The following is a 24,746-nucleotide window of genomic DNA, read 5'->3' as shown; positions in this document are numbered from 1 at the left end:
GTCAGGATGTGCGCGCGTGCGTGCGTGTGTGGTGGTCTTATAGTTTGAGTTATCCTCCAGAAACTAAAAATGTTTACAGACAGACAGATGGACAGACAGAACGATAGCTATATTCCCCCACATTATATGCCATCTGGATTTAAAAATAAATAAATAAAAAAAAGGTACAAATCTATGAAAATACTCCAAGTTCTGAAAAAGTGTACTTCATGAGATTTTGTTGCCCATATCCATTTTTTTCTCCCTCAGCAAAGACTGCTGATTCGACAGGTCTGCTGCACGTACCACCTAATAGGTAACAGACAGCTATAGGTTTCCCTGAGGCTGAAGCCCAACATACAGCAACGTCAACACTTCTCATTCAGACAGAAAGGCTAAACAATGGCAGCCTGTGTGTACTGCACTCCTGTTTAGCCCACACAGGGTCAGATGGTGGAAACTACACAAACCACACACTGTTGAAACCTGTGGGACAAAAGCATGACGAATCACAGATTCAAAAAAGCAGAAAAAAAATGTTCATTGTGGAGTGATATGAGTAAGTGGTTAAACAACAGGGCAAGATAAAGAGCCAATCAATTACTTACAGGCACAAAAACCTCAGACATGCAACACTGAACGTGTGTGAACTCGTGAGGATACAATTAAAAATGTACCGGGAGCTGGTGGACTGCTGTTAGAAAGCTCTGCACAAAGCCAGAGTGCGTGACAGCATACAGTCACTGTCCACAAGAATTTTAGATACATCATCAACCTACATATTCATGCAAGAGAAGCGCGCTCATTTTAACGACAGTGTTTCACCAAAGGCATTGCAGCACAAAAATCATTCAATTTAATAGCTCATTAAAGGGTGACGGTTAGTTTTCTTCCTTAGCGTCTAAGAACAAAAGAGCAAGACTTTTTTCCCCCGCCTCACTCACCATTTTCTAGCGACATTCAACGTCATCTCATTATCTCTAGCTGCTTTATCCTGTTCTACAGGGTCGCAGGCAAGCTGGAGCCTATCCCAGCTGACTACGGGCGAAAGGCGGGGTACACCCTGGACAAGTCGCCAGGTCATCACAGGGCTGACACATAGGCTACGTTTACATTAGACCGTATCTGTCTCGTTTTCTTCGCGGATGCACTGTCCGTTTACATTAAACTGCCTGGAAACGCTGGGAAACGGGAATCCGCCAGCGTCCACGTATTCAATCCAGATCGTGTCAGCTCCGGTGCTGTGTAAACATTGAGAATACGCGGATACGCTGTGCTGAGCTCTAGCTGGCGTCTCATTGGACAACGTCACTGTGACATCCACCTTCCTGATTCGCTGGCGTTGGTCATGTGACACGACTGCTGAAAAATGGCGCGGACTTCCGCCTTGTATCACCTTTCATTAAAGAGTATAAAAGTATGAAAATACTGCAAATGCTGCCCATTGTGTAGTTATGATTGTCTTTAGGCTTGCCATCCTTCCACTTGCAAGTGGTAAGTGATGTGCGCTGGGATATCACACACAGCGGCTCAGCCCCGAATCACAGCTTGTTCACTTCACTCGCGCACTCTGTGAGCTGCGCAAGGCCGGAGTGCGCACCCTCCAGAGGGCACTCGCTGTTCAGGGCGGAGTGATTTGGAGCGCAGGATGCCTGCGGAGCCGAGCGTATCCGTGTATTGGTATTGCTGTGTGCACGCAAATCGTGTATTGGTGTTGCTGTGTGCACACTAATCGTTTTAAAAACGTTAATCTGACGATCCGCTGATACGGTCTAATGTAAACATGGGCAGAGACACAGACAACCATTCACACTCACACCTACGGTCAATTTAGAGTCACCAGTTAACCTAACCTGCATGTCTTTGGACTGTGGGGGAAACCGGAGCACCCGGAGGAAACCCACGCGGACACGGGGAGAACATGCAAACTTCGCACAGAAAGGCCCTCACCGGCCACGGGGCTCGAACCCGGACCTTCTTGCTGTGAGGCGACAGCGCTAACCACTACACCACCCATTCAACATCATATTGAGAAATCCAACAAAGTAATAGAGACCCCAACACAGCAGAGAAAACAAGAAAGTTCCCAAATGCATTGCAGCTGTACAACAACAGTGCTGAGTGACCTACAAGTTGACCAGCATGATTGTGTTGATCAAGGACAGCAGGGCAGCATGAAAGCAGACTCTCTTGAAGGACAGCCTGAAAGACTAAAGTGCTGCTGCATCCCACAGGTACCACTATTATCAGGTAATGGTAATAACATTGTGGGGAATGTAGGAAAATTTTTTTTTGGGGGGGGGGGGGTTGGACCAACATGTTGAAAGAATGTATTACAAAATTAATCTCACTACAGATCACACAACATGCTAATTATAAAAATTAAAATCAAGTCATTCAGGATGGATTTTTCCTTTAAAATGATCTTAACTTTATGACAGCTTTGGAAAACTGGGTCCATTTCTGTTCATGGCTGATAAATAACCCAGTAACGCCATAACTTATGGCCAGTGTCAATAATTAAATAATATTGGCTGCCGTTGAGTGGTACATCAGATGTATTCCATTCAGCTAGCATGATACTGAATGAGTCAAAGACGAGTAAACGTAGAAGACGAGTAGAGATTTTGAAGACAAATTCAATATCATGCTAGCTGAATGGACTATATCTGATATACCATGAAAAAAGCCAACCAATATTATTATTATTATTATTATTATAGGCGGCACGGTGGTGTAGTGGTTAGCACTGTCGCCTCACAGCAAGAAGGTCCTGGGTTCAAGCCCCAGGGCCAGCGAGGGCCTTTCTGTGTGGAGTTTGCATGTTCTCCCCATGTCCGTGTGGGTTTCCTCCGGGTGCTCCGGTTTCCCCCACAGTCCAAAGACATGCAGGTTAGGTTAACTGGTGACTCTAAATTGACCGTGAGCGTGAATGGTTGTCTGTGTCTATGTGTCAGCCCTGTAATGACCTGGCGACTTGTCCAGGGTGTACCCCGCCTTTCGCCCGTAGTCAGCTGGGATAGGCTCCAGCTTGCCTGCGACCCTGTAGAAGGATAAAGCGGCTAGAGATGAGATGAGATTATTATTATAATACTGTACATACACATTCCTTTCAGATGTTCAACGCATCTTTCTCTTTCAAAATTCTCTCAAAATCTTCCGTATTCAACGAAGCAAACCCGGCAGCCATGTTTGTTTACAAATTGTCACAGTCCCTCACTAGCGTGGCAGTTTTATGTCTTCTACGTGCGACGTCATGCTGTCTTGACAACCATGCAATGTCGTAAACCATATTCAACACTCATTCTCTATTAGGTAGAGTTATGTAATACACATAGGATAAGCGATATGCTAACAATATTGCATGCTATCAAACCAAATGAAACCCACTAGAAGGGAACAGAATACAGGTAGTCGTCGACTTACGACCTATGCGACTTACGACCGATTGACTTTACAACCGTCTGGTTATGACTGGCAAGTGTTTCCCAGCTGAGCGTGCGACAGTTTCCGCCCCAGCTCCAGGCACATGCTCAGTCTCTCTCGCGCTCCCTCGTGCACTCAGTCATACAGTTTCCGCCCCAGCTCCTGGTTTATGAAACGAGCAAATCCTCCCGCCAACCCGAGCGCTGCAACAGCTGATGACGACGTAGACGACCCACAGCCAAGCACCAGTGATGCCAGCGGTCACTAAAGTTTGTATTTTACTATGTTTTACATTTGTATTTTGGTATGTTTCAAACTAAAATGTTTTCCATTTTTCACACCTGTATTTCGTATTTTTTGTTTTGCACATATTAAACGAATTGTACTGTACGCAGTGTTTGACTTAAACCAAATAATGAGCCAAGGTAATGAAATAAGAAAATGTTGATAAAATAAGACTTTAAGATGATTACAATATCATTACACATCACAATATATTTACGTTCATTTAACATAGGCCGACTTACGACCAGATCGGTTTACGACCGGTCAGTCGTAACCAAACGCAGTCGTAAATCGACGACTACCTGTACATGGTTTTTATTCCATCGAGAAAAGTGTCCTCATCTCATCTCATTATCTGTAGCCACTTTATCTTGTTCTACAGGGTCGCAGGCAAGCTGGAGCCTATCCCAGCTGACTACGGGCGAAAGGCGGGGTACACCCTGGACAAGTCGCCAGGTCATCACAGGGCTGACACAGACAACCATTCACACTCACATTCACACCTACGGTCAATTTAGAGTCACCAGTTAACCTAACCTGCATGTCTTTGGACTGTGGGGGAAACCGGAGCACCCGGAGGAAACCCACGCGGACACGGGGAGAACATGCAAACTCCGCACAGAAAGGCCCTCGCCGGCCACGGGGCTCGAACCCGGACCATCTTGCTGTGAGGCGACAGCGCTAACCACTACACCACCGTGCCGCCAAAAAGTGTCCTATAATAATAAATTACTGTAATACCACAAATAAACAAAATATATGTTCTGAAATGCTCCAATATAATTATTCCATACGATAGTCACTACACAGCAAACAGCATTTTGAGACATGTTCATGCTGCTCATTTAAATGCTCTCCCATTCCATGGAGCATGTAGCTGTTTAAGGTCCTTACGTTTGACAAATGTGAAGAAGTCTCTTATTTTCTGCATCACTTGGACAGCAGTCACAAACACTGTGCTGAACAGACAATAAGTTTGAAACCTGGTGCACTGAAATGTTGCTCTAACTAATCCGACTGATGAATATGCATCAAAATTATGCAAAACGACCATAAAAGAAGTAATTAACCATGAAACAGAAATGCAACATCAGGACTTATTTCGAATGGAGTGCTTTATCAAGACACTGCATTCCCACCATTGGAGAGTGAGAAGGTTCTCCTTTATCTTAATGATCATGCAGTCCCAGTTTTTAAATACAGCAATAGACAGAGGTAAATACTTGAGACAAATTAAAATCTGACAAAGCACCACCACACTTAGTTGGTGCATTTAGCCTTAAGAAATCTTAAAGGAAGCAAGAATGCTCACATTTTGAATATGCAAAAAAAACTGCAAAGATTTAGATCCTGACTTTGCACATGAGCACATAGAACAATAAATATGGGGCTACATTTACTGGCACCATCGATCCGTCTACATTACAAACCAACCCTGAATGAAGGTAAATGGTCTCCCCAAGGAAGCAGAAGCACTACAGCAGAAATGAATGAGTCAGAAATACAACACTGAAATTACATAGAAGGCTGTAATTTACACGGCTTTTATCCGCCTACTTGAATCAAAGGTAGGACAACACTAGATAGATCTGACTGTTTCTTAACTGAAATAATTAGATGCCTACAAAAGTAATTTCCCAGAGAATGAAACTGGAGAACACTTACTTCAATTTCTTCCTGCACAGAGGGGTTCATTTAGATGCACAAGAGAGCATTGCAGCTATTGTGACATTTTGTTAGATTATCCCTTGGAGCCTTAAGCAACGGATTCAAAATCAAGGAAACTTCAGGAGCAGAGCTCGTCTGAAGGAACTGAGAGATCATGCTTAATTCACAGTCGCCTTTGGGGAAGCAGGGGAGTCCCTGTAGAGTCTGAGAGACAGATACAGAGACACAGAGAGAGAGAGAGAGAGAGAGAGAGAGAGAGAGAGAGAGAGAGAGAGAAGCAGGCAGAGCTAAAAACTAGCATGTGGAAAGAGGCATACATACAATTCCCCATCTTACAAACCTTCAACAGACGTAATCAGGCTTAGGCAAGTAGAGCTATTACCAAACTTTTTGGCAGACTCCCATGAGGATCTAAAGTGGCACTGTATCAGTCACCTCTATTTTTACACCCAGAACTTCTTCATAGTAGCACAGTAGCAGCATTGCTTTCCATTCTGGGACATGAGTAATAACATTTATTTACTGTCAGCGTGCTTAAAAAACACCCCACACACCAAGAACCACGATGCTCGAAAGAGGCCCTTTTCTGCCACCATAATAATGAAAAGGTTTCTCATAATTATGACTTAATACACCATAATGAGATACAACCCCGATTCCAAAAAAGTTGGGACAAAGTACAAATTGTAAATAAAAACGGAATGCAATGATGTGGAAGATTCAAAATTCCATATTTTATTCAGAATAGAACATAGATGACAAATGTTTAAACTGAGAAAATGTATCATTTAAAGAGAAAAATTAGGTGATTTTAAATTTCATGACAACACATCTCAAAAAAGTTGGGACAAGGCCATGTTTACCACTGTGAGACATCCCCTTTTCTCTTTACAACAGTCTGTAAACGTCTGGGGACTGAGGAGACAAGTTGCTCAAGTTTAGGGATAGGAATGTTAACCCATTCTTATCTAATGTAGGATTCTAGTTGCTCAACTGTCTTAGGTCTTTTTTGTCGTATCTTCCGTTTTATGATGCGCCAAATGTTTTCTATGGGTGAAAGATCTGGACTGCAGGCTGGCCAGTTCAGTACCCCGGACCCTTCTTCTACGCAGCCATGATGCTGTAATTGATGCAGTATGTGGTTTGGCATTGTCATGTTGGAAAATGCAAGGTCTTCCCTGAAAGAGACGTCGTCTGGATGGGAGCATATGTTGCTCTAGAACCTGGATATACCTTTCAGCATTGATGGTGTCTTTCCAGATGTGCAAGCTGCCAATGCCACATGCACTAATGCAACCCCATACCATCAGAGATGCAGGCTTCTGAACTGAGCGCTGATAACTTGGGTCGTCCTTCTCCTCTTTAGTCCGCATGACACGGCGTCCCTGATTTCCATAAAGAACTTCAAATTTTGATTCGTCTGACCACAGAACAGTTTTCCACTTTACCACAGTCCATTTTAAATGAGCCTTGGCCCAAAGAAGACGTCTGCGCTTCTGGATCATGTTTAGATACGGCTTCTTCTTTGAACTATAGAGTTTTAGCTGGCAACGGCAGATGGCACGGTGAATTGTGTTCACAGATAATGTTCTCTGGAAATATTCCTGAGCCCATTTTGTGATTTCCAATACAGGAGCATGCCTGTATGTGATGCAGTGCCATCTAAGGGCCCGAAGATCACGGGCACCCAGTATGGTTTTCCGACCTTGACCCTTACGCACAGAGATTCTTCCAGATTCTCTGAATCTTATGATATTATGCACTGTAGATGATGATATGTTCAAACTCTTTGCAATTTTACACTGTCGAACTCCTGATATTGCTCCACTATTTGTCGGCGCAGAATTCGGGGGATTGGTGATCCTCTTCCCATCTTTACTTCTCAGAGCCGCTGCCACACCTATTGCCAATTGACCTAATGAGTTGCAATTTGGTTCTCCAGCTGTTCCTTTTTTGTACCTTTAACTTTTCCAGCCTCTTATTGCCCCTGTCCCAACTTTTTGGAGATGTGTTGCTGTCATGAAATTTCAAATGAGCCAATATTTGGCATGAAATTTCAAAATGTCTCACTTTCGACATTTGATATGTTGTCCATGTTCAATTGTGAATACAAAATCAGTTTGAGATTTGTAAATTATTGCATTCCATTTTTATTTACAATTTGTACTTTGTCCCAACTTTTTTGGAATTGGGGTTGTACTTCTCATAACTCGAAGGGCACTTGATAGAGTGCATACCTCTGCCAAGCCACACATCAGAATAGACACACGCGCGCACACACAAAAATAAATAAATAAATAAATAAATAAATCCTGGCTCCACATCCATATCTGCATCAAAATCTAATTAATTGTTCTTTGTCCCACCTTGCCTTAAAATTTCATCAAAATATGTTCACTACTTTTTGAGTTATAATGGGAACAGACAAACAGAGGCGAAAACAACCTCCTCCAACAAAGCTGGCAGAAGTAATTCTGCAAACTGTTCAGAAGTATGACAATCTCATAATGACTTGGTATCTGATCTGATCATAATAAGTTATGATCCCAGTGATCATTTCGAGAAAACTTTATGATTATGAAAGAGTAAAAAAAGTTTAGGATGCCAAGTCATAATTATATATTTTAAAAAAATACTCTCATTATGAGGACATACTATGTAACTTTTTTTTTTTTTTTGGTCAGGTTGCAGAAACAATTTATTTCCCTAACTCAGTGTTTCTCAACCTTTTTTCAGTCATGGCACCCTTCAGAAGTATGCAAATTCTCAAGGCAACCCCATATAAAATACTAGTGCATCTCAAAAAGTTAGAATACCATGAAAAAGTTCCTTTTTTTTTCATAATTTAATTCAAAAAGGTAAACTTTCATATATTCTATATTCATTACATGTAAAGTGAAATATTTAAAGCCTTTTTTGTTTTAATTTTGATAATTATGGCTTATAGCTCATAAACAAAAATCCAGTATCTCAAATTATTAGAATATTCCCCAAGATCAATTAAAAAAAGGATTTACAATACAGAAATGTCCAACTTCTGAAAAGTATGTCCATTTATACACTCAATACTTGGTTGGGGCTCCTTTACCATGAATTACTGTATCAATGCAGTGTGGCATGGAGGTGATCAGTCTGTGGCACTGCTGAGGTGTTATTGAAGCCCAGGTTGTTTTGATAGTGGCCTTCAGCGTATCTGTATTTTTGGGTTGAGTGTTTCATCTTCCTCTTGACTCTAGATTCTCTATGGGGTTCAGGTCAGGCAAGTTGGCTGGCCAATCAAACACGGTAATATCATGGTCAGCAAACCATTTGGTAGTAGTTTTGGCACTGTGGGTAGGTGCCAAGTCCTGCTGGAAAAGGAAATCAGCATCTCCAAAAAGCTCGTCAGCAGATGGAAGCATGAAGTGCTCTAAAATCTCCTGGTAGATGGCTGTGTTGACTTTGGACTTGATAAAATACAGTGGACCAACACCAGCAGATGACATGGCACCCCAAATCATCACAGACTGTGGAAACTTCACACTGGGCTTCAAACACCTTGGATTCTGTGCCTCTCCACTCTTTCTCCAGACTCTAGAACCGTGATTTCCAAATTAAATGCAAAATGTACTTTCATCTGAAAAGAGGACTTTGGACCACTGAGCAACAGTCCATTTCTTTCTCTCCTTAGCCCAGATAAGACACTTCTGACATTGTCTCTGGCTCAGGAGTAGCTTGATATTAGGAATGTGAAAGTTGTATCCCCTTTCTTGAAGATGTCTGTTCGTGATGGGTCTTGATACACTGACACCAGCCTCAGTCCACTCCTTGTGAAGCTCTCCCAAGTTCTTAAATCAACTTTTCTTGGCAATCCTCTCAAGACTGCGGCCATCTCTGTTGCTTGTGCACCTTTTCCAGCCACCCTTTTCAGCAATGACCTTTTGTGGCTTACCCTCCTTGTGAAGGGCATCAGTGATCATCTTCTGGACAACAGTCAAGTCAGCAGTCTTCCCCATGATTGTGGTTGTGTGTACTGAACTAGACCGAGAGATACACTGTGCTCATACTGTTTTACTCAAACTCGAAATGAAGTATTCTAATATTTTGAGATGGGTTTTTTTTGTTTTTGTACTGTATGCCATACTGATTAAAATTAAAATAGAAAAATGCTTGAAACATTTTAGTTTATGTGTAATGAGTCTATAATGTATAACATTTTCACTTTCTTAAATAACTGATGGAAAACATTGAACTTTTTCACAATATTCTAATTTTTTGAGATGCACTCATATACACAGTCATGCTGACCCCGGCAGTGATGATGACATGGGAAAGGGGGCCGTGAGACAAATTTTGATGATGCATGAGGCGGCGATGATCTGCATTAGTGTAACTATCGTTTTTTTGGAATTTTAATTCATTTTATTTTTCTTAACGTTAGAATATATAATTTTTGATGGCACTCCAGAAAGGCTGCTCTAACTTCCATTCAATATGAAATGTTAAATAATGCAACCATTTTTTTTGGTCAGGTGGCAGAAACGATTTATTTCCTTAATTTCCATTGCATATGAAATTTTAAATAATGCAACCTTTTTTTTTGGGTCAGGTTGCAGAAAATTTATTTCCCTAATTTCCATTCCATATGAAATTTTAAATAATGCAACCTTTTTTTCTTTTTTTTCCTTTTGGGTCAGGTTACAGAAAATGTATTTCCCTAACTTCCATTCCATATGAAATTTTAAATTAGGGAAATAAATTGTTTCTGCAACCTGACCCAAAAGAAAAAAAAAAAAGAAAAGAAAAAAAGGTTGCATTATTTAAAATTTCATATGGAATGGAAGTTATTTAAAATGTAAATAATGCAACCATTTTTTTTTGTCAGTTTGCAGAAACAATTTCCCCAACTTCCATTCCATATGAAATTTTAAATAATGCAACCTTTTTTCTTTGGGTCAGGTTGCAGAAAATGTATTTTCCTAACTTCCATTCCATATGAAATTTAAAAAAAAAAAAAAAAAAAAAAAAGCAACCTTTTTTTTTGGTCAAGTGGCAGAAACAATTTTTTCCCCAACTTCCATTCCATATGACATTTTAAATAATGCAACCTTTTATCTTTTTTTGGGGTGGGTGGGTGTCAGGTTGCTGAAAATTTCCCCAACTTCCATTCCATATGAAATGTTAAAAAAAAATGCAACCTTTTTTTTTGGGTCAAGTGGCAGAAGCAATTTATTTCCCCAACTTCCATTCCATATGAAATTTTAAATAATGCAACCTTTTTTCTTTTTGTGTGTGTGTGTGTGTGTCAGGTTGCAGAAAATGTATTTCCCTAACTTCCATTCCATATGAAATGTTAAAAAAAAAAAAAAATGCAACTTTTTTTTTGTCAAGTGGCAGAAGCAATTTATTTCCCCAACTTCCATTCCATACGAAATTTTACATAATCCAACCTTTTTTTTTTTTTTTTGGTCAGGTTGCAGAAACAATATTTCCCTAACTTCCATTCCATACGAAATGTTAAAAATACAACCTTTTTTTGGGGGTCAGGTTGCAGAAAATTTATTTTCCTAACTTCCATTCCATATGAAATTTTAAATAATGCAACCTTTTTTCTTTTCTTTCAAATAAACAAATTTATTATTTTTTCAAATAAATAAATAGTTTCTGCCACCTGACCAAAAAAAAAAAAAAAAGGTTGCATTATTTAAAATTTCATATGGAATGGAAGTTGGGGAAATAAATTTTCTGCAACCTGACCCCCCCCCCAAAAAAAGGTTGCATTCTTTAAAATTTCATATGGAATGGAAGTTAAGGAAATAAACTGTTTCTGCAACCTGACCAAAAAAAATGGTTGCATTATTTAAAATTTCATATGGAATTAAAGTTAGGGAAATAAATTGTTTCTGCAACCTGACAAAAAAAAAATGGTTGCATTATTTAAAATCTCATCTCATCTCATTATCTCTAGCCGCTTTATCCTTCTACAGGGTCGTAGGCAAGCTGGAGCCTATCCCAGCTGACTACGGGCGAAAGGCGGGGTACACCCTGGACAAGTCGCCAGGTCATCACAGGGCTGACACACAGACAACCATTCACACCTACGGTCAATTTAGAGTCACCAGTTAACCTAACCTGCATGTCTTTGGACTGTGGGGGAAACCGGAGCACCCGGAGGAAACCCACGCGGACACGAGGAGAACATGCAAACTCCACACAGAAAGGCCCTCGCCGGCCCCAGGGCTCGAACCCAGGACCTTCTTGCTGTGAGGCGACAGCGCTAACCACTACACCACCATGCTGCCCGCATTATTTAAAATTTCATATGGAATTAAAGTTAGGGAAATAAATGGTTTCTGCAACCTGACAAAAAAAAAAGGTTGCATTATTTAAAATTTCATATGGAATAGAAGTTAGGGAAATAAATGGTTTCTGCAACCTGACAAAAAAAAAAAGTTGCATTATGTAAAATTTCATATGGAATGGAAGTTATTTAAAATTTAAATAATGCAACCATTTTTTTTGTTCAGGTTGCAAAAACAATTTATTTCCCCAACTTCCATTCCATATGAAATTTTAAATAATGCAACCATTTTTTGAAGAAGATGTACAAATGTGTGTTTGGATATACAAAAAAAAAATCATTCAGTAAGAAGAAAATGAAACCAGCTTCCCCTGTCTAGTCACATAACACCCTATATTCACACACTAGTTAATCAGCCCATGTTAACCACACACACACACACACACCTATCTGCTTGGCTACCTGCATGTGAAACAGGATGCTGTTCGCTCGGTGTCAGCTGCACATAGTGCAAAGCTTTCGGACGCTCTGGAGTCTTATCAGACGTAAAGAAGAAAGATGAGCAGTTCGAAATCGGTGATAGAAACAGCCTCCTGCAGGATGAGCCTCTGCGCGCGCACACCGAGCATGCTGGATCTCAGGAGAATAGAGGACAGCAAACCGGATGGCTTTGTCTGCACGAGCGCTTTCTACACCCGAGCTCCGGTTACACAATGTTTGGAGCCGAACCGAACGCATCCTCTCCGCTGCACCCGACTCATTCAGAACCGCCTTCAAGTGCACACGATTCACATGAAACCCAGCGACAAAATGACACTACAGGATATGCAATAAATAAATAAACAAAACACAGGAACAAATCCGCCAATGAAGCGATTTTAATCCTCCGTGCACACCGAGAGTCCCCGCTGTATAACCGGAGGGAGAAAAGCACAGAAAATGAGTTCAGACTGAAAGTTCTGCAACACATGCCAACCAAAAGCACAAACCTTTACCTTTTCATCGCTGAATCATATTTCTTCCAGGACTGTGGGGCTGCAACCTTCTCTCCTTCTGTCTCTCTGCCGCTTATTAAGTTTAGAGATTCCTTTCAACAAACACAAAAGCACTTCACGTCTTCTTCACCACCCGGATATCAATCTAGAAATTACTAAAACCCTGACTTTTCTTCTGTGCCTGCCCAAAGTAAACACACTGATGTGGAAGTAGGGTTTTTTTTCCTTCAAAGGAAACTCTCTCTCTCTCTCTCTTTCTGCCAGCTCTGTGTTGTTGTGGCCTGCGGTAGTGAATATGACGTTACATTACTGAGCTGCATTTCAGCAATCTTTCAATGGAGCTCTGTTTATATGTGTTCTGTCTCCACCTAGCGGTGAACGGAAGTAACGCACAGACCCTCATTGACAAAATGAAAACGCACAAATCCAGAATGGCTCCCTACTGGACATACAGTGCACTAGAAAGCATGTAGATACCATTATTATACACCTTACAGTACATTGTGCATTTATATTGAGAGAAGTCTGTCATTTGGGATCCATCCATCCATCCATTATTTGTAGCTGCTTATCCTGTTCACAGGCAAGCTGGAACCTATCCCAGCTGACTATGGGCGAGAAGCGGGGTGCACCCTGGACAAGTCGCCAGGTCATTGCAGGGCTGATGTATAAAGACAAACAACCATTCACGCTCACATTCACACCTACGGTCAATTTAGAGCCACCAGTTAGGCTAACCTGCATGTGGGGGAAACCAGAGCACCCAGAGGAAACCCAAGCAGATACGGGGAGAACATGCAAACTCCACACAGAAAGGCCTGCTGGGCTCGAACCCAGGACCTTCTTGCTGTGAGGTGACAGTGTGAACCACTACACCAGTGTACCACCCTCATTTGGGATTCAGTGGAATTATAACACATATGACAGACTTTCTTTAAAAAGGATAATCTTTATATCATCCATCCATTATCCATAATCACTTATCCAGTGCAGGGTCACGGGCAAGCTGGAACCTATCCCAGCTGACTATGGGCAAGAGGCGGGGTACACCCTGGACAAGTCACCAGGTCATCGCAGGGCTGACACATAGAGACAGACAACCATTTACATTCACACCTATGGTCAATTTAGAGCCACCAGTTAACCTAACTTGCATGTGGGGGAAACCGGAGCACCCAGAGGAAACCCATGCAGACACAAGGAGAACATGCAAACTCCACACAGAAAGGCCCTTGTCAGCCACTGGGCTCAAACCCAGGACCTTCTTGCTGTAAGGTGACAGTGCTAACCACTACACCAGCGTACGACCCTCATTTGGGATTCAGTGGAATAACAGACTTCCATTAGTTATTTTTTCTTTAAAGGTCCCATGGCATGAAATTTTCACTTTCTGAGGTTTTTTAACGTTAAAATGAGTTCCTCTGACCTTCTTAAGTCACCCCAGTGGCTAGAAATTTCATAATGTGTAAACCAAACTATGCCCAACATTTGAGAATGGCGCGTCAAAACGGCGTGTTGATAAACTCTTCCCTTTACTACGTCAGCAAGGGAGATGATCCCCACGCCCCCCCTCTGGATTCCCACCCACTGTATGAATTGCCCGCCCAGTTGTAGTGAGGAGACCATAGAGGACACAACATGGCATCACCTAAGCGAGCGAAACATGGAAATTGCGCTGTACATGGATGTGACAACACAGAAAAGAGTCTGTTTTTACTGCCAATGGGAGAGCCCCTGAAGACGCAGTGGCTTAATTTTATTTACTTCAATAATACGCCGTCGAGTCTACCTAAGACGGTGTATATTTGTCGGAAGCATTTTCCTGAGGAATGTTTCCACAACTTGGGACAGTACAGGGCAGGTTTTGCACATCAACTGTCACTGAAGCCTGGGTCCGTACCAAGCATCCCTGCCGCATCAGCCACAAACACCGAACAAGTAAGTGTATAACTGTTAAGTTGTTTTGCCGTGTTTTAAAATCGGTGCCACGTTAGCCTTGCAGTGGCTACATTAGCTGTGCAGCTAACCGCTTCCTGCAGTTAGCCAGGTACTCTGCGCTACAAAACCAAAAAGCATGCAGCATGCTCTGTTAAACTGAGTTTAGTCTGGAAATTGACTGTAACTTATGAGCTTATGTTTTGCCGTGTTTTAAAATCGGTGCCACGTTAGCCTTGCAATGGCTACATTAGCTGTGCAGCTAACCGCTTCCTGCAGTTAGCCACGTACTCTGCGCTACAAAACCAAAAAGCATGCAGCATGCTCTGTTATAATAGCCAATCAAAACAGTTTTTACAAAGACACCCACATTCTTTTTTTTAAGTCACTCGTTCATTTTATTTGTTTGTTTGTTCAGTAAAAACCCCAACATTTGTTGAATTTATTTTATTTCCTTGCGTCGCACCTTAATGACGTCAGCGCGCGGTATTTTTCCCTTCGCGGTTTGTTCCTTCTCTCTTGCCATAGTAAGACACCCACATCCACTTGTTCTGACCCACTGAAGGTAGCGTCACAGTGCTGTTAGCCAATCAGAGGTAATACGTTTACATGTCATGAATATTAATGATAAGACCCGCCCCCACCCTCTACCCTTCCCCGCCTCCTGCTTCTCATTAGCAAAACGACGCACTGGGAAAAGCGCTGAAATGGGGCTTTCTCCCAGGAGGCTATATCTACGTGCCGAGGGTTCATTTCGAGAACATCTATAACATCCGGAAACCTCCACGAGCCCGTTTAAAGCATCAACAAACCACCATGCCATGGGACCTTCATATCATCCATCCATTATCCGTAACCACTTATCCAGTGCAGGGCCACAGGCAAGCTGGAACCTATCCCAGCTGACTATGGGCGAGAGGCAGGGTACACACTGGACAAGTCGCCAGGTCATTGCAGGGATGACAGAGAGACAAACAACCATTCACACTTACATTCACATATGGTCAATTTAGAGCCCCCAGTTAGCCTAACCTGCATGTCTTTGGATGGTGGGGGAAACTGGAGCACCCAGAGGAAACCTACACAAACATGGGGAGAACATGCAAACTCCACACAGAAAGGCCCTCACCGGGTGCTGGGCTTGAACCCAGGACCTTCTTGCTGTGAGGTGACAGTGCTAACCACTACACCAGCATACCACCCTCATTTGGGATTCAGTGGAATTATAACACACATAACAAACTTCTGTTTGTTATTTTTTCTTTAAAAAGGATAATCTTCATATCGTCCATCCATTCATCCATTATCCATAACCACTTATCCAGTGCAGGGTCGCGGGCAAGCTGGAACCTATCCCAGCTGACTATGGGCGAGAGTGGGGCACACCCTGGACAAGTCACCAGTTCATCACAGGGCTGACACATAGAGACAGACAACCATTTACACTCACTCCTATGGTCAATTTAGAGCCACCAATTAGCCTAACCTGCATGTCTTTGGACTGTGGGGACAACTGGAACACCCGCAGGGAGAACATGCAAACTCCACACAGAAAGGCCCTCGTCGGCCGCTGGGCTCAAACCCAGAACCTTCTTGCTGTGAGGCAACAGTGCTAACCACTACACCACTCTGCCATCCTCTTCATAGCATGCCACCCTGAACAAATAAAGGTTACTTGTCTGTTGCCATCAGCTAGCTTTCATGAATTCTTTTGATGATTACAGCACACCAGAGGGACCCAAACCCTCATCTGTTGGCAGGTACACATACACACCTATGGGTTATTTAGAATAGCCAATCAACCTAATCCACATGCTTTTGGACTGCGGGAGGAAACTGGAGCACCCAGAGGAAACCCATACAGGCACACAGAGAACACATAAACTCCACACAGAAGGCCCCAGTCCGCTACTGGGCTCAACCCCAGAACCTTCTTGCTGTGAGGCAACAGTACTAACGACTGCACCACCAAAGAATAGTTAAGGCCAATTAAGTTGTTATTCTTTTAAACATACAAGAATTAGCTATTTAATTATCTCAAAGATTGTTTAAATACCTAATATTTATTAGTAGCTTAGTGGAAGGCACAAAACCATATTATTTTATCATGTTATGGAGTGAATTCATATCTATTGGGACTTTTTTTTTTAAATTCCCAACTTACCTAAGTGTTTTCCATAAATAGAACAAAATACCTCAACACATTCAGAATACATTTTAGAAATCCTCAAGGTGTTCACTATCTCCATGTGAAGGAAAAATGTTTACATGTGAAGGAAAAACCATTTTTAATGGCATGTTTGGAAATGTGGGATACATATTTTCACTGGTTTCTTCTTCTTCTTCTTCTTCTTCTTCTTCTTCTTCTTCTTCCAATACAGTTCAGACCACCTTCTGGTATATTACTGAACTGATAAAGGTTTAGGCCTTTAGTTTCACCCTCAGTTAGCCTACATCTTTAAAACCATCAGTAAATCACATTTCAACAACAGGAGTTCCCCAAAAATATTCTCCAAATTCATCATCAGCATGTTTTAATATTATCAAAACACAAAAGACGAAGTACAATTTACTACATATTAAGATGTTGGCCTGGGCAACATTCTATAATGAATTTCTTACAGCAGTAACATTTACACAACAATATTTTTAATACTTGAATATTTCCAAATTCATAACCACACTTTTCTAAAATTCAATATGAACATAATGGTAATTAATTAATTATTTATTTCTTGTAGTAGCAGCATAACACAAGGTAAATATAAAAAACAATCTCTAAAATGATATGAATACAGTACACGAATACCTAATAGCACAAGTAAAAATATCTGCATACTAATTAGTAGACCTAAGTAGCTTAAATTAATGTTAGTGTGTTTTACTTTATTGGAAAACCCTTTTAAGACTGCTGCAAAGAACCTGATGTCTTGACATATAACAATACAATAATACAGTCAGACAGATGGGGGCGTTTGTAGGCTGCTGTCTCATTTGCTTCAAGCATAAATAACCATATGTACTACAAATATATACAGTGGTGCTTGAAAATTTGTGAACCCTTTAGAATTTTCTACATTTCTGCATAAATATGACTTAAAACATCATCAGATTTTCACACAAGTCCTAAAAGTAGATAAAGAGAACCCAGTTAAACAAATGAGACAAAAATATTATACTTGGTCATTTATTTATTGAGGAAAATGATCCAATATTACATATTCTGTGAGTGGCAAAAGTATGTGAACCTTTGCTTTCAGTTTCTGGTGCGACCCCCTTGTGCAGCAATAACTGCAACTAAACGTTTCCAGTAACTATTGATCAGTCCTGCACAGCGGCTTGGAGGAATTTTAGCCCATTCCTCCATACAGAACAGCTTCAATTCTGGGATGTTGGTGGGTTTCCTCACATGAACTGCTCGCTTCAGGTCCTTCCACAACATTTCGATTGAGGTCAGGACTTTGACTTGGCCATTCTAAAACATTCACTTTATTCTTCTTTAACCATTCTTTGGTAGAACGACTTGTGTGCTTAGGGTCGTTGTCTTGCTGCATGACCCACCTTCTCTTGAGATTCAGTTCATGGACAGATGTCCTGACATTTTCCTTTAGAATTCGCTGATATAATTCAGAAATCATTGTTCCATCAATGATGGCAAGCCGTTCTGGCCCAGATGCAGCAAAACAGGCCTTATCCCATGTTTCACAGATGGGATAAGGTTCTTATGCCAGAATGCAGTGTTTTCTTTCTCCAAACATAACGCTTCTCATTTAAAGATATTTTTTGGGCTTTTTTCACCTTTATTGGATAGGACAGCATAGAGACAGGAAATGAGCAGGAGAGAGAGACAGGATTAGGAGATGACCTCAGGTCAGAATCAAACCCGGGTCCCCAGATTTATGGTATGGTGCCTTACCCACTTGAGCCACAACACCCCAACACATCTCATTTAAACCAAAAAGTTCTATTTTGGTCTCATCCGTCCATAAAACATTTTTCCAATAGCATTCTGGCTTATCCACGTGATCTTTAGCAAACTGCAGAAGAACAGCAATGTTCTTTTTGGAGAGCAGTGGCTTTCTCCTTGCAACCCTGCCATGCACACTATTGTTGTTCAGTGTTCTCCTGATGGTGGACTCAGGAACATTAACATTAGCCAATGTGAGAGAGGCCTTCAGTTGCTTAGAAGTTACCCTGGGGTCTTTTGTGACCTCGCCGACTATTACACGCCTTGCTCTTGGACTGTTCTTTGTTGGTCAACCACTCCTGGGGAGGGTAACAATGGTGTTGAATTTCCTCCATTTGTACACAATGACTGTGGATTGGTGGAGTCCAAACTCTTTAGAGATGGTTTTGTAACCTTTTCCAGCCTGATGAGCATCAACAACGCTTTTTCTGAGGTCCTCAGAAATCTCCTTTGTTCGTGCCATGATACACTTCCACAAATGTGTTGTGAAGATCAGACTTTGATAGATGCCTGTTCTTTAAATAAAACAGGGTGCCCACTCACACCTGATTGTCATCCCATTGATTGAAAACACCTGACTCTAATTTCACCTTCAAATTAACTGCTAATCCTATAGTTTCACATACTTTTGCCACTGACAGATATGTAATATTGGATCATTTTCCTCAATAAATAAATGACCAAGTATAATATTTTTGTCTCATTTGTTTAACTGGGTTCTCTTTATCTATGTTTAGGACTTGTGTGAAAATCTGATGATGTTTTAGGTCAAATTTATGCAGAAATATAGAAAAAGGTTTCTAAAGGGTTCACAAACTTTCAAGCACCACTGTAGTTCCTTGTGCGTTGATCAGTTCATTTTTGCTTTATGATCAATGACAATCTTAAAGAATTAATTCACAGTCGGCCTAGACTAAAATCAGCATTCAATGTATTATTCCCAGGGATGTTTTAGTCAGAGAGCATGTGTCATCTCTTTCCATAATGCATTATAGAAAACTGTTCCATAACGCATAACTAACCATTGTGTTTTTATTTATATGTTTGCAGTGTCCAGTGTTTATACACTTCCAAAGAGCCATCTGTTCTGGTAACTTAATGACTTCTGGCTTCCTCTTGAGGGACACAAAATCCAGCTGTTGCTACATGATGGGCATTATTTTGTTGTTCTGCAAACTCAGACGAACCCTTGTGTTTAACCCTCATGTGCTGGCCCAGCTAACCCAGGCTGTCTCCTTAGATTTTATAACAATACATATGTAAATTAATTTATGTGATGTCTTTTCAAATGTAATATATAAGTCTGAAAGAAAATCTTTTTGCAACTTTCCTGTTGAGACAGTGTTTTGGATCATGACCACAGCCCAGAAGTGAAGACTCCTCCCTGATACCAGGATAAAGACTGATTTTCTGGTTTCTAAACAGGATGTGCATTTTCCAAGTCACTCTTGTGGTTCACACACATAAATCATTCAGGATTTTCTTGGGTGCACACATTACTCCATAGAATTCTCATTCAGAATGTTTTCAGGCCTACGAGGACATGTCAGAGCTGTGGTGCGAATGAAGCTTGCCAAACAAGATCACAGATCAAATATTTACTGCAAGCCACCTAAGGAAAAGATTGGACCTGGGGTAAATATTTGTATTATCATTGCCATGTTTCCACATTTTTGTATGGTTAAAGTTAAGAATCTTTTATTCCACTTGCTGATATCTTATTCAAGCTTACAAGAACAGGACAAATTGACAATAGAGATATGAACATTGCAGTAGATATATTATAATGGCTAAATAACTTAAGATTCTTTTTAAAAAGTTTCTCAAAGAAGCTTTTTGTTTAGAATTCTTCACTTCTTAAAGGACTCTCTTTCCTAGGAAAAGTTCTATATATAACATTTAATAGTTTTCCCAAAGAGACAAACCAAATACTACATTAGGGTTTTTACATTTATTCTAAGTGTAGCCTACATTATTGAATGACATTTATAAGAGTTCATTACTCAGGCTATATTATATAAGAATTATATACTTTCAGTGTTGTGTATATTCTCTTTGGTTGTTATGTATTTATGCAAGTTTTATTTCTCACCACCTCTGTAGCAATACTACAGGACTTATGCTATAGTTCTCTCAGTATATCATTAGCAGAGGTTATAACATCTTGCTTTATTTGGCAGTAGTTATGAATTGTACATAATTAAAACAGCAGTATTAATCAATATTATTAAACAAGTCCCTTAGAATATTCAGCAATGTCCACTATCTGTCTCACACCTAATGTCTATAATGTTTGGTGTTTATCACTGCAAATGTAAGATCCTTACTTTAAAAAAAAAAAAAGTTACAGTAAGACAAGTCTCATCTCATCTCATTATCTCTAGCCGCTTTATCCTTCTACAGGGTCGCAGGCAAGCTGGAGCCTATCCCAGCTGACTACGGGCGAAAGGCGGGGTACACCCTGGACAAGTCGCCAGGTCATCACAGGGCTGACACATAGACACAGACAACCATTCACACTCACATTCACACCTACGGTCAATTTAGAGTCACCAGTTAGCCTAACCTGCATGTCTTTGGACTGTGGGGGAAACCGGAGCACCCGGAGGAAACCCACGCGGACAATTCTTTGCAATTCTTCTCCATTTGCATGGAGGCAATTAATGATTCATATTTAGAGTGGCGAGGAGCTGACACTGGGACCCAGTTCTGTGATCTGCAGTAATAGGAACCACACACCACTCACCCTGCATCACACACAACCCTAATGACTTGTGGTTTCCGCTCGCAAGATGTAAACTCTATTTTTAATGCTTGACAGACAACATTTTGTGGTGGTTTTTCAGTCTCAACCTTAGTTTCTTTATTTTCTGTTTACGATTTAGCAGTTGCTCTACCTCTGGCTATTACTATCTCTTTTGGTATTTTTCCTCTCTCTCAATCACAAGTAAAAAAATAAATAAATTATTTGGTTGAAGCTTTAATTGTTATTTACTGCTGCAATTTTTTGGCACAATTAACATTGAAATTGCCCATTAATTTTTAGTGATTTGAGGTCTATGATATGAGGAACTGAAAATTAAACTTGCTTGTCGTGATTTTGCAAACGTGCCTTGGTTTTCTTTGATAGTAGTGAAATGGGTGTGAAAATGCAAGTAAGCTTCTCTGTTCATAAGTTTTCCATAAAACATATGAACACATAATGGTGTTGTATTCTAAATGGAATGACACTTATTTTCATTACAAAAGACATTGATTATTTGTGTTAATTATTGTTAGAATATTTACCTCGGGGTATACTTTTCAGTTTACTGTATATACATCTCAAATAACTTCATAGGTTTTAGTGCTGAAAAACAGGAGATATATCACATCTAGCAAAATGTGAAAAGTGTTTAAACTCTTATTTCCAACTTGTATCTCCACAGCAGACAGTGTTTACCATGTCCATCTTTGCACTTGGTCTCCTGGTCCCTGCTGGCTGGATCATGTACCACATCCCAGTATACCGGCAAACACCACCTTCACAAGTCTGACCTTATGGACCACTTACATCACTCACCCTTTGCCACATCACAGAGCTTTTTTGTTTACTGAAATAAAATGCAACTTGTCATGTGACAAAATCTAAATGATACGGTTCTGCAGTTGTTTACTGACTATTGCATCATGTGATTGCCACACTTATTAAAGCGTAAAGGAAATGCAAATATGTAGTCATGGTGAAAAGAAAGTACACCCTCCTTCAATTCTATGTTTTTATTAGGGCCTAAATAACAATTGTGTGGTCCTCACCAACTTCCGTCCACAAACAAATAACCTCAGGTGACAAAAACATTCCACAATATACTCATTTTTTGTCCCAAAAGTAAACCAACATTCCAAGACCAGATGGGAAAAAATAAGTATGCCCTTCCTAATTCAAAAATTATTAAGAGAATAATTATCAATCAGGTGCCCATAGTCAGCGAGGATAGGCTCCAGCTTGCCTACGACCCTGTACAGGATAAGCGACTACAGATAATGGATGGATGGATGGTATTACTACAGAAATGCAGAAGACTAAGTCATCATCAAGATGTGTAAAGGATATCTTTTAGCAGTATGGTGTTTTGGACCACTCAGGAATGTATGCATCATGCCAAGAAGAAAGGATACCAGGCATGACCACAATTGTTATTTAGGCACTGATAAATAAAAACATAGAATTAAAGGAGAGTGTGCTTTCTTTTCTTTCTTTTCCCCATGACGATGTGTCACACGAAGATATGAAGTTTATCTTCGAGTGGTGAATATATATCAGCTATAACATTATGACCACTGAGAGATGAAATGAACAATGAATAACATTTATTATCTCATTACAGTGGCAGATGGCGTAGTGGTTAGCACTGTCGCCTCACAGAAAGAAAGTTCTGGGTTCAAGCCCAGTGGCCTTTCTGTGTGGAGTTTGCATGTTCTCCCCGTGTCTGTGTGGGTTTCCTCCAGGTGCTCCGTTTTCCCCCACAGTCCAAAGACATGTAGGTTAGATTAATTGGTGGCTCTAAATTGCCAGAGGTGGGGATGTGGGTGTGAATGGTTGTTTGTCTCTATGCGATGACCTGGCGACTTGTCCAGGGTGTACCCTGCCTCTTGCCCATAGTCAGCTGGGATATGCTCCAGCTTGCCTACAACCCTGGACAGGATAAGTGGTTATGGATAATGGATGGATTGCAATGGCACCTGTCAAGGGGTGAGATATATCAAGCAGCAAGAGAACAGTCAGTTCTTGAAGTTGATGTGTTGGAAGCAGGAAAAATGGGCAAGTGTCAGGATCTGAGTGACTTTGACAAGACCAAACTGCTGAAACGTTAATGCTGGCTAAAACAGAAAAGTGTCAGCGTTAACTTTTTCAGTAGTTTGTTCTGCAGTAGCTCTTCTGTGGGATTGGACCATATGGGCTAGCCTTCATGCCCCATGCGAACCAATGAGCCTTTGACACTTATGACCCTATCATCGGTTCACCGGTTGTCCTTCCTTGGACCACTTTTAGTAGGTACTAACCACTGCATACTGAGAACACCCCACAAGATGTGTCATTTTGGAGATGCTCAGACCCAGTCATCTAGCCATCACAATTTGGCCCTTGTCAAAGTCACTCAGATCCTTACACTTGCCCATTTTTCCTGCTTCCAACACATCAACTTCAAGGACTGACTGTTCTCTTGCTGTCTAATATATCTCACCCACTGACAGGTGCAATTGTAATGAGCTAATCAGTGTAATTCACTCCACCTCTCAGTGGCTTTAATGTTATGGCTGATCGGTGTATTTGTATACTCTCAGACATAAAGGTACCAAACTGTAGCCCACATTTCCTTGACGCTGAGAAGGTACAGTTAGAATGTCGCTATATCTTACATGGAAACATTAATACAGTACAGCATACTTTTAAAAATGATTCAAGGCATACAATTTGACCTTAGAATGAAGATTTAAAGGCAAACTATATACACATTCTACCTTTGAGTGTCCATCTGCATCAAGAAAAAGCAGTTATTACTTTTATTACAGATACTTTTATTTTTGAGTGTAACCTTAGTTAAAATTATATTTTAAAAAATCAGAATATGACTCTATCCATGGTTCTAATAATGTAACTACCACTAGGTACTGTATAATACTCATGTATTACAGTACATTATTATGCATACAGGACACTTTTTCCATGGAATAAAAACATGTATTCTATTCCCTTCTAGCGTGTTTCATTCATTTGGTTTGATAGCATGCAGTATTGTTCGCATATTGCTTATCCTACATGTATGACATCACTCTACCCAATGGAGAATGAGCGTTGAATATGGTTTACAATATTACATGGTTGTCAAGACAACATGATGTCACACGTCGGAGCTGATGCGAGTATTCAGTGAGAAAGTTTTCTGCTGTGCATGCGCAGGGAATCAGCATTGGATATTGGTAAGTAACCAACTTTTAACTTTTTGTAAAATCTATAATTGTTCAATCAAATGTGTATGTATAATAATAATAATAATAATAATAATAATAATAATAATAATAATAATAATAATAATAATCAGTTCAACTTATATAACGCCTTTCTCACACCCAAGGTCAATTTACAATTGAGGGAAGAAAAACAAAGTCCACCAAAAGAGGGTCAGGATGTAATTCTAATGGCGTCGCTAACACAGTCCCACCAGGCGCA

The 24,746-nt window shown here is 40.6% G+C and overlaps 1 protein-coding gene and 1 long non-coding RNA gene across 2 annotated transcripts in view; one reads left to right on the top strand and one right to left on the bottom strand.

Annotated features, from left to right (window-relative positions):
* LOC132893968 (BTB/POZ domain-containing protein 7-like) overlaps positions 1-12,890 on the bottom strand; it is a 75,894-nt gene extending 63,004 nt beyond the window's left edge. The window contains exon 1 of the mRNA XM_060933149.1: positions 12,634-12,890. The gene's annotated coding sequence lies outside the window, so the exon portion shown is untranslated. The remainder of the gene's footprint in view (positions 1-12,633) is intronic.
* A 7,091-nt stretch (positions 12,891-19,981) lies between these two features.
* LOC132893967 (uncharacterized) lies at positions 19,982-22,167 on the top strand. The gene is made up of 2 exons (XR_009655601.1): positions 19,982-20,170; positions 21,964-22,167. It is a non-coding gene; the product is annotated as an uncharacterized LOC132893967 (long non-coding RNA).
* The last annotated feature ends 2,579 nt before the right edge of the window (positions 22,168-24,746 follow it).

The sequence above is a fragment of the Neoarius graeffei genome, chromosome 11, assembly GCF_027579695.1.
Source record: "Neoarius graeffei isolate fNeoGra1 chromosome 11, fNeoGra1.pri, whole genome shotgun sequence".
Lineage (NCBI taxonomy): Eukaryota > Metazoa > Chordata > Actinopteri > Siluriformes > Ariidae > Neoarius > Neoarius graeffei.
The sequence above is the reverse complement of the archived record's forward strand: the minus strand, read 5'-3'. Positions and strand labels throughout refer to the sequence as shown.